Consider the following 10,407-nt stretch of genomic DNA (forward strand, 5'->3'; position numbering starts at 1 on the left):
TTGAATGTGTGTTGTATACAATACCATCCAAGCCCAGCCATACAACGTTGAAAGGACGGAAAGGAATGAATCCTCTGACTGTGCCACGGGACATGGTGCCATCAGCATTGGCGTGGAGGTAGTTTTATTATTTATCATGAAATTTCAGAATTATTCGAATCAATTTTAAGCATTTCATCCGACAATCAAACTTAACACACTGAATAATTTTTTTTAAATATGAAAAAAAAAAATGTCAACTTATATTTCTGGCATAACTAAACGTATTCTTATCTAAACCATTTTTTTAAGCATTATGCCTTAAACTCGCCTTCAAAAAATTAAATTTTCTAAACATGCAATTTAAAATATCTTCAGACTCCCCTCTTTTTTTCTCCGCCCATGCTTTCTTTGTAAATGGAAAGAGAATGACGACAAGGACGACGACGACGACGACGGGTGGAAAATGCTTTTCAATAGAGTGTTCTACTCCCACCACCATTCAAACCCCTCCCCACCCACTTCCACCACCAACAGAAGAACACACAAACAGCGAGCGAGCGAGAGAGAGAGAAAGAGAAAAGGACCAAAATCAATATTTTTCCTTTATCCAGCTCAGTTGTTTTGTGTTGTTGTTGTTGTTGCTCTTGTTGGATGTTGTCGGATGGCGCGCCAAGAAAATTTGCTGCTGTTTTTCCATCGTTACATCCAAGGAGGCTGTGGGGTGGGATGGGGAAGGCTATGAAAAGGACTTTGATCTTTTGTTCTCCAGACAGTCGCCAGACAATGGAGGGTGTGTGTGCGTTATTGTGTTTATACCGGCGAAAAGTATTTTTAAGAACTTTGAACTTTGTTTGGGTTGGTTAGGGAACGAAAAGTGGAAGGAGGGGTAAAATATCAACACAGAAGATAATTAACCTGGGATGGGACAATATTTGGTATTCAAAGCGTGTTTCCCAGGATTCATTTGCGAGAATTTTCGGAGGAAAACCCTCGCATGTATCCTTTTTCGGGATGTTTGCCTTTGATACCGAAACTATTGATTTTCCAGACTACAAAACTTTGTGTGTAAGAGACGAGCATCGTCGTCGTTGAGTCCGCATGTAATCGTTTTGGGCGTGGTTGTTCCCGGAGAGTTGCTTGCACAATTGCTTGTGCAGAATGACGACACTATACTCACATACAACGTTCCAGCCGTTTGTGGGAAAAGAGGCAAATCTGCTGGAATTTCCCTTCTCAACACGGTAAATGGTGCGCTGCTGCTGCTGCTGGCTGCCACTTTATGTATCCAAGTTATGAAAATTGCATTGCCCTTGTTAGCATAGTTTGTTCGCTTTTTCGAGATTACTTCCCGAAACTATCACGTTCTGCCACAGCAGCTTTAGTCTGCATTATGGAAGGGGCGATTTTTGAGGGGATCCATTTCCGAACGGTATTACAAAAGTTGGCAGAGTTATGCGTGGAATGATTGGATGATTGTGTTGAAATAAACTTTATTTAATTAGATCCATTATTCCACTAATTTTAATGCAAGTGAAATAGTTTAAAAATACAGAAGGTTTTTTCCCCTCTCATTGGATCACAAAGGATTGGGCTAGTGATATATACACCCAAAACTGGCAGCGCTAGTCCGAGAGAATGATGGTTTCGAGTCGAGAGAATAGTGGTACCATTCACGGACGCAGAGAACACAGCTCGAGATGGGCAATAGAACTATTCTCTCGAGGTTCATTTGCAAAAAAAGTTCATCCGTCAAACAAAAAACCAAAAGTGTCGACAACGGGAATCGAACCAGAGACCTTTGACAAACCAATCCAATGACTTAGCTGCCTCGGCCACCACAGCTTGGTGACCAAGGAGAAGTCAGAAGTCGATGTATGACACTTGTTGGAGATTTATTGATTCAACTAACGAATGAACTCATTTGTTATGATGGTGTGAGTTGGTACCATTATTCTATCGATTTTGGCACTGAGCCCTCAATAAATTTTGAGAGAACGATTATCTCGACTCTGAATTTTGGGTGTATATATTGGTGTATTCTCATTTTATTATTTTTTCAATTCAAGATACTAAATATCCTTGAAAACATCATTTACTTTACTGTTGTTTTTATTGATGATAATGTATTCATAATATCTTTTGAGTTTTATTTGCTGGAAATGGAAATTTTTGAAAACAAGAAAAAAACATTATCATACACCCAAAATTCAGAGTCGAGATAATCGTTCTCTCAAAATTTATTGAGGGCTCAGTGCCAAAATCGATAGAATAATGGTACCAACTCACACCATCATAACAAATGAGTTCATTCGATAGTTGAATCAAAAAATCTCCAACAAGTGTCATACCGTAAACTGGGGTCAATCGGGACACATGGGGCGAATCGGGACAGCAGTTTTAACCATGTTGGAGCACTAAATTTTGATTTTTCTGGTTGGTTTCGGTTAGAACAGACTCAGGCCAACAAATGTGTACATCCATTTCCAAATTTAAAAGCTTTAAGTGCTCTAAAAACTGCTGTCCCTATTCAGACTGTAGTCCCGATTCACCCCAGATTACGGTACATCGACTTCTGACTTCTCCTTGGTCACCAAGCTGTGGTGGCCGAGGCAGCTAAGTCATTGGATTGGTTTGTCAAAGGTCTCTGGTTCGATTCCCGTTGTCGACAATTTTGTTTTTTTGTTTGACGGATGAACTTTTTTTGCAAATGAACCTCGAGAGAATAGTTCTATCGCCCATCTCGAGCTGTGTTCTCTGCGTCCGTGAATGGTACCACTATTCTCTCGACTCGAGACCATCATTCTCTCGGACTAGCGCTGCCAGTTTTGGGTGTATAGGGTTAGAGCGTCCAAATTCCCGGGGGTTACAAATTTCCCGGGAAACGGGAAATTTCGAACAAATTTCCCGGAAAATCCCGGGAAATCCCGGGAAATTTAAAATTTATCGGAAATTATTCTGATTGTATAGAACGGAATTTCAAGGTTCAACATGAGTGTGAGGATCAATAGACTTTTTTTTTATTAGGTCCTATAAACATATGCAAGACAATATCTTATTGGACCTTTTCAGAAAAAAAAACTCTGGAATTAATGGCTTGACTGCTTGTTAAATCATACAACTTTAAGAAAATATATGATTTTTCTAATTTAATATGCTATCTTTCAAACTGTACTAAATCAAACTAATATCATTCGTATTTTTTGTTGAGAAGTATCTTTTTAAATCAAAATGTTTAGCCATGCTACGCAAACATAAAACTACTTTTAAATAAGTCTTCATGACCAATTTTAGAGAATATGTTTTAGAATAGCATTGGCAGGTAAAGTAGATTATAAAAAATCATTCAAAAATATTTTTTCAATGGCAAATAACTTATTTCCAGAATAAGTCTTACTGGTTTCAGCCTACACCCAACCGGCGGTCGCATGATTGTGATACATGGCGGCATGAAAGTATATCAGAATCTGCATGAAAACTGTCCTCATGCATTTTTTGCGATATAGAGGTATGACATTTTTGCCCGTTACCGACAATTATCGACATTACCGACGGCAGATTGATTGTATCGCAGAAAAAAAATCTTAACAGAACGAGGATTGAACCATCAACTTCTAGGTTGCTGATCCGACACGCTACCAACGACGCCATGGACGCTTGACGAATGGTGATGGACAGAGCACGAACATAATGTTCTCTCTAGAGTGTTGCTCGGGGACGCGCCAGCATTCTATGTGTTGGTGAGAACTGCAGATCGCTGACGTGTTTACACGCGGGCAAAAGTGATCGATAGGCTTGCTGCAAAAAATGTAATAAAATATAACATTTTCTGCAGCAAATCCACTGTTGCAGATTTTGAGATATATTTTTCGTTTGGGTGTATGAATAAATAAATAAAAACCTAACTTTTCGTGCTACTTACTTGGAACACAATTTCATGAAATCACATCTCAAAGTTTTGAAATATTTGAAGCGAGTTTTTACTTTTGTTTGCATACATTGTGCACCTTTTATATGATACGAATTTGTTTTTTTGTATTTTCTATGATTTCTTTTATGGTATAGTTTTTTGCCTAATAAATTACTTAGCTTAACAGAGCGGCCGTGGCTGACTGGTTACGGTATTCGCTTTGTAAGCGAATGGTTCTGGGTTCGATTCCCATCTGCTCCCAACGAGAAAGTTAACAACACATAAATTTGAAATGATGAATATGAACGAAAAATCAAAGTCGCTCGAGGCGGGGTTCGATCCTCCGTCCATTGGATTGGTAAGCAAAAATGCTAACCACTAGGCCATGACGACTTGGTGAGCGTGGACTGGAATTAGGAATACTGTTACAGAGAGCGAGTTGTGGCGCTATAACCACGGCAATTAGTGTCCAGGGCATTCGTGGAAATACAATGTCCCATCCCAGAGGGTCCCGGAGTACCAAACCTTCTTAGCATGGTGCTCCCAACGAATACAACCAAAATCTCGGAGCGTATGGTGGTGTGTCCCTACGCTTCTTCCTCCCCTGTCGATTCAGAATTGTGTTGTTGTTCGAACACTCTGTGCTCAAACTCAACCCAATTACGAATCATCTCTGCGATACGGCTTTACGCAGTAGGCCTGGCCGCTTTAGCGCTTGTGATGTTTCAATGCATTCTAATGCAATGGCGCACTGCAAATGTTAATAAAGACCGATTAGATTAAATTAACAAATGTTAATAAATGACAAGAAGATTGCTAGGCGTCATCTAACCTAAGGCACTCTTCAGGATCCCTTCGAAAGATTGGCTGCGCTAGGGTCTGATTAGATTAGATTAGATAAATTACTTAGCTTAACAAAATTTTCGTAATGCAAAAAGTGGTTAAATTAAATGACAACGATTAAACACGTTTATCATATGTAACCCCCTATACGCCCTTGGTAGCTCCAATGCATGCAATGCTTCAAACTGTAATTTCTCAAAAAAAAAAAAAATATTTAACTAACTTTTCATGATATCAATTCAATTTTCATCCAATTTGGTCAAGGTAAACAGAAACGTTAAAATCTCAATTTTGAGGCTGGCCGGAAGCGGTTAAAATTTTATTTTTAAATTATATAACAAGAATTTTCGTTAAATAAGGTTACCAAAAATAAAAAAAGTTTATTTTCATTCCAAAATATTAAAATTAATGAAATTAAGTTAGGGTTCTGCCTTCTATTTGTTTTGGTAAATTTCAAAAAGTTAGGAGAATGTATACTTCCGCTTGAATTTCGGGAATTCCCGGGAAATTTATAAATTTCCTGGGAAACGGGAAATATTTTTTTTCGGGAAATCCCGGGAATTCACGGGAATTTTTTTCCCGGGACGGGAAATTGGACGCTCTATATAGGGTACAACGAATCTCCTTATGAAATAAAAGTATTGTCGACCAAGAAACCATATAAAATGTAAGCCAAATCGATGCTCTTCTTATGTGAAAAGTGTTGGTATATAATGAAATTACTGTAATGTTGTATTTAAATTTTCTTAGATTTTGGCTAACCTAGCAATTAAATAATGAGTTTTGTTTAAAATTGAGCTAGAACAACAAAATAATCGTAAAAAAAGGAAAACTCGCGAGCGTTAGCGACAAGAGTAACGCGAGCGAAAAGTAGAGATAGGAGAGGTAAGGACTGCTTGAAAAATATTCAAATTATACAAAAATCAAATAAAAAATAAGCAAATTGTTTTATGCGCAGAACAAATTCATTCGAATTTTTTTTTAAACTAAAAATATAGAACTTACAAAAAATCTTTGAGAGCCGGGACCGTGGTGTAGGGGTAAGCGTGGTTGCCTCTCACCCAGTCGGCCTGGGTTTGATCCCAGAAGGTCCCGGTGGCAAATTTTGAGACGAGATTTGTCTGATCACGCCTTCCGTCGGACAGGGAAGTAAATGTTGGCCCCGGTCTAACCTAGAGGTTAGGTCGTTAGCTCAGTCCAGGTGTAGGAGTCGTCTTCCTGGGTCCTGTCTCGGTGGAGTCGCTGGTAGGCAGTTGGACTCTCAATCCAAAGGTCGTCAGTTCGAATCCCGGGGTGGATGGAAGCTTAGGTGTAAAAAGAGGTTTGCAATTGCCTCAACAATCAAGCCTTCGAACACCTAGTTTCGAGTAGGAATCTCGCAATCGAGAACGCCAAGGCAATGCTGTAGAGCGAATAATTTGATTTTGATTTGAAAAAATCTTAGAATTTGGTGAAGCGTAAATTTAAAAGGATTGATACTTTTATTCTTATGTAATTGCCAGTAAATCGCTTGATTTTTTTGCCCAACAAATTTGATAAGAATGAAATTCATTAAAGAGTTTGATATGGAAATTTGTGAAAACTAAAAGCTGGAAAACTAATTAGATTTGAAAAACAAATAAAAAAAGTTGTGCAATAAGGATGTTTAAAAAAATCAACTTTCAAACATTGAATGGACAGATTAAGTAATTTTTCTTTCGTTCTATAACTTACCCGCGATACTGTGGCAAATTGCTATAACGGCCCGCTAGGGACTAAAAAGGGTATCTTTTGCGCTAGAGTTTAAGGTGGTGTGAATTCTGGTACAGCAGTTATGATTTTCTGGAAAAACTAATGTTTATGGAAAAGATCTCAAATTTAAAAAGTCTTTTTTAGACGCAAAATCAAATTTTCAATTGATTTCCTACATTTTCCGATAAAGTACACCGTTTTCATTGTAAAGGTATTTTAAGGTGTTTTTATTTTATTTTTTCATTTAAAAATAATTCATGAGGAAAGCACTTGTGCAACAAAAAAAAAATACAAAATTTTCTCAATTTTTGTTACTTTATTGATCGGGACTGGTGGCTGAGAAACTTCACTTAGTTTTTTTTAATACAAGGAAAAATATGTTTTTTTAAGCCTTCATTTTTGAACTCGCGATATGGTTGGATTTTAACAGTTAAAAATTCTATCATTTATGAAATTTTCAGTTCTTTTCATTAAAAATAATATCGAAATTAAAAAAAACTGTTTCAATATTTCAGAAAAAAAGAGATTTTGCCTTTTCAGAATGTTATTTTTGATTCTTAAATTTAGAAATGATTGTTTTCAAAAGAGCAAATCAATTACAAATTAATTACAAATAAATCAATTACAAACTCGACACTGGGATTTGAAAATGACAATTTATTACTAACTTTTTGAAAACTTATAAAATAAAATATATTCTGATTCTAGATAACTAAATAACAAACACATTTTTTTTTGATTTGTTGGCGTTGTTGGATTTCTTTAAGAATATGACTTACTTTTATCGGCTTTAACAAATAGATAAGGAAAATGAAATTTAAGGATATGATTTTTTTATTTCAAAATTCATAATATTGAGTGTTTCAATCGAACATTATTTTAAGTTAATTTTGGCTTTTGAAATTATTTTTAAATTTCATTTAAAGAAATACCAAACATTATTTTTATTGAATACGGACGATCTTATAGCGTTTTATGAAAATATGTATACTTTTTAATATTTAAAGCGATTTTTTTTTTCTGAAATCCTGTATTTTATTTAATTCGTTCAAAAGTTTAAGTTTACTGTAAAATATATTGTATATAATGTTCTTCTAAACTATCCCCAATCTCACCGTACCTGCACACTATCATTTCCCCCTTTCACCTTCGCCTCAAAAGCATTGTGCAAACATGAATGAGCGGCGGGTGAAAAAGCTCCAAAACTACGACATCGTTAGATGTTTTCACGTCAAGCAGTTTGGGTTGCTGCGACGACGACTTTGTGCAAACAATACCGCCAAATACAGCCAGCGCAGAACGCAGAGCTTTTGCATGGCACACCAAGATTGAGAGATCGTTGAGCTTCTATTCACCACATCTTCCTGTGTGTGTTCGTTCACGTAAGCTGTGTTGTCAGTGTGTGTGTGTGAGGAAGGAAAATTGCATGAACCTGGAGCCTGAATGTATGCATGTAAGATTAACATCCGTAGAAATGGGAAAACTGCATATTGAAAAGTTTCTTCCCAGGGGGGGTTCTTTTGCAAGGAATTGTACATAGGAAGAAAAGCATTTGAAACGACGAGAATGCAAATTCAAATACGAGCGTTTCTTTTTGGTCGTCGTCGTTGTCGTAGTTATCGTTGGTGGCTTCTTTTCTTTCGTTTCCATACAAATGCTGGGCGAGGAAGACGAGCTTGCTTGAATAAGAAGTTTTCCCTGTTCGTTGACGGCGGAAATATTAAAATGAAGTTTGCTTCCGTACTCGAAAGGACACGTGGAGAGCAGGAGAGAGGAGCTTGAGAGTTGGTTCGTGTTTGTGTGGGAAAATGAAAAACTTTTTAATATTTGTACAAGCTACTAACTTGTGCGATTGGTTTCTTGTAGGAGGGTGTTTGAAACGAGGTTAAGCTGTGTCAGCGACATTGTTAGACTAGAGTAATATTGGAAAAAGTTTGTATAATCACTGGACTCTACTTTGTAAAACAACATTTCATCGTTATTATAGAGACACTTTAAATCCAAAGAAGCTAATCCAAGTGAAACATTGTAAGAAGCTCGGTTGATCTCCAGTCAGGTTGTCATATCTCTAGTGTGTGTTTTGCAGATCTCATTCATATGTTGCGATTCGGAGGATGTTTTCAATCTTCGTCAAACCGACTGTCCATCCAGTAACGTGGCACGACTGCTCGCTGGTCAACCCCAGGTTCATTCACAGAAATATATATACATACATTTAAAAGTAGTCACACTCACTCTCTCACGCATGCACGCACATGTGCCGCCGTTGCTAGATCGACCTAATTTCCGCCAGAATTTTGATTAATCGAATTGGTCACGCCGCATGACGTCTAAACGCTTTAATAATCCAAATTGCGCTGATTGCAATTTATTCCCGCGTAAGCATAACATCATCTCTCGGCGAGTGCATCTCCTCTGACCATCTCTTGCTGATGCTGGATGCTGCGACGGTCCATTCGGTGTTGCGTGTTGGTCTTCTCGAGACGCATGTTCATTCAACATTCGTCGCCAAGACTCTTCAGGTCTCCTCTCTGAAGACGACGACGACGACGGTGTATAATTCACAGTCCGCTTGAACCGGAAATGTCATTTAATTATCTATGTATAACACGGCGGTGATGATGCTTCTTTTTGCACTTGTTTCTAAAAGCCAAGAGGGTAACTTTTACTTTCACTCGCATGCAGTTGCAGTTGGGGCAGATTTGCGTTTTGCGTGTGCTGTTCATAACGGGCTTAGTGTCTCGTGAGATGCTGCGTGTTGTTAGTTTTCCAAAAAATACAAGAAGACAAGACAAGAAATAGAAAAACACTGCAACTACTGCGCGTAACATGAACGCAGGCAAAAGTGCAACGACGTCGTTGTGGATAGTGTAAGGATTGTATGCATTTACTAGTTATTGAATTTCATTCATTTCATTCATTTCATTCATTTCATTCATTTCATTCATTTCATTCATTTCAATCATTTGATTCATTTCATTCATTTCATTCATTTCATTCATTTCATTCATTTCATTCATTTCATTCATTTCATTCATTTCATTCATTTCATTCATTTCATTCATTTCATTCATTTCATTCATTTCATTCATTTCATTCATTTCATTCATTTCATTCATTTCATTCATTTCATTCATTTCATTCATTTCATTCATTTCATTCATTTCATTCATTTCATTCATTTCATTCATTTCATTCATTTCATTCATTTCATTCATTTCATTCATTTCATTCATTTCATTCATTTCATTCATTTCATTCATTTCATTCATTTCATTCATTTCATTCATTTCATTCATTTCATTCATTTCATTCATTTCATTCATTTCATTCATTTCATTCATTTCATTCATTTCATTCATTTCATTCATTTCATTCATTTCATTCATTTCATTCATTTCATTCATTTCATTCATTTCATTCATTTCATTCATTTCATTCATTTCATTCATTTCATTCATTTCATTCATTTCATTCATTTCATTCATTTCATTCATTTCATTCATTTCATTCATTTCATTCATTTCATTCATTTCATTCATTTCATTCATTTCATTCATTTCATTCATTTCATTCATTTCATTCATTTCATTCATTTCATTCATTTCATTCATTTCATTCATTTCATTCATTTCATTCATTTCATTCATTTCATTCATTTCATTCATTTCATTCATTTCATTCATTTCATTCATTTCATTCATTTCATTCATTTCATTCATTTCATTCATTTCATTCATTTCATTCATTCATTTCATTCATTTCATTCATTTCATTCATTTCATTCATTTCATTCATTTCATTCATTTCATTCATTTCATTCATTTCATTCATTTCATTCATTTCATTCATTTCATTCATTTCATTCATTTCATTCATTTCATTCATTTCATTCATTTCATTCATTTCATTCATTTCATTCATTTCATTCATTTCATTCATTT

Source organism: Culex pipiens, chromosome 2, assembly GCF_016801865.2.
Source record: "Culex pipiens pallens isolate TS chromosome 2, TS_CPP_V2, whole genome shotgun sequence".
In the NCBI taxonomy this organism is placed as follows: domain Eukaryota; kingdom Metazoa; phylum Arthropoda; class Insecta; order Diptera; family Culicidae; genus Culex; species Culex pipiens.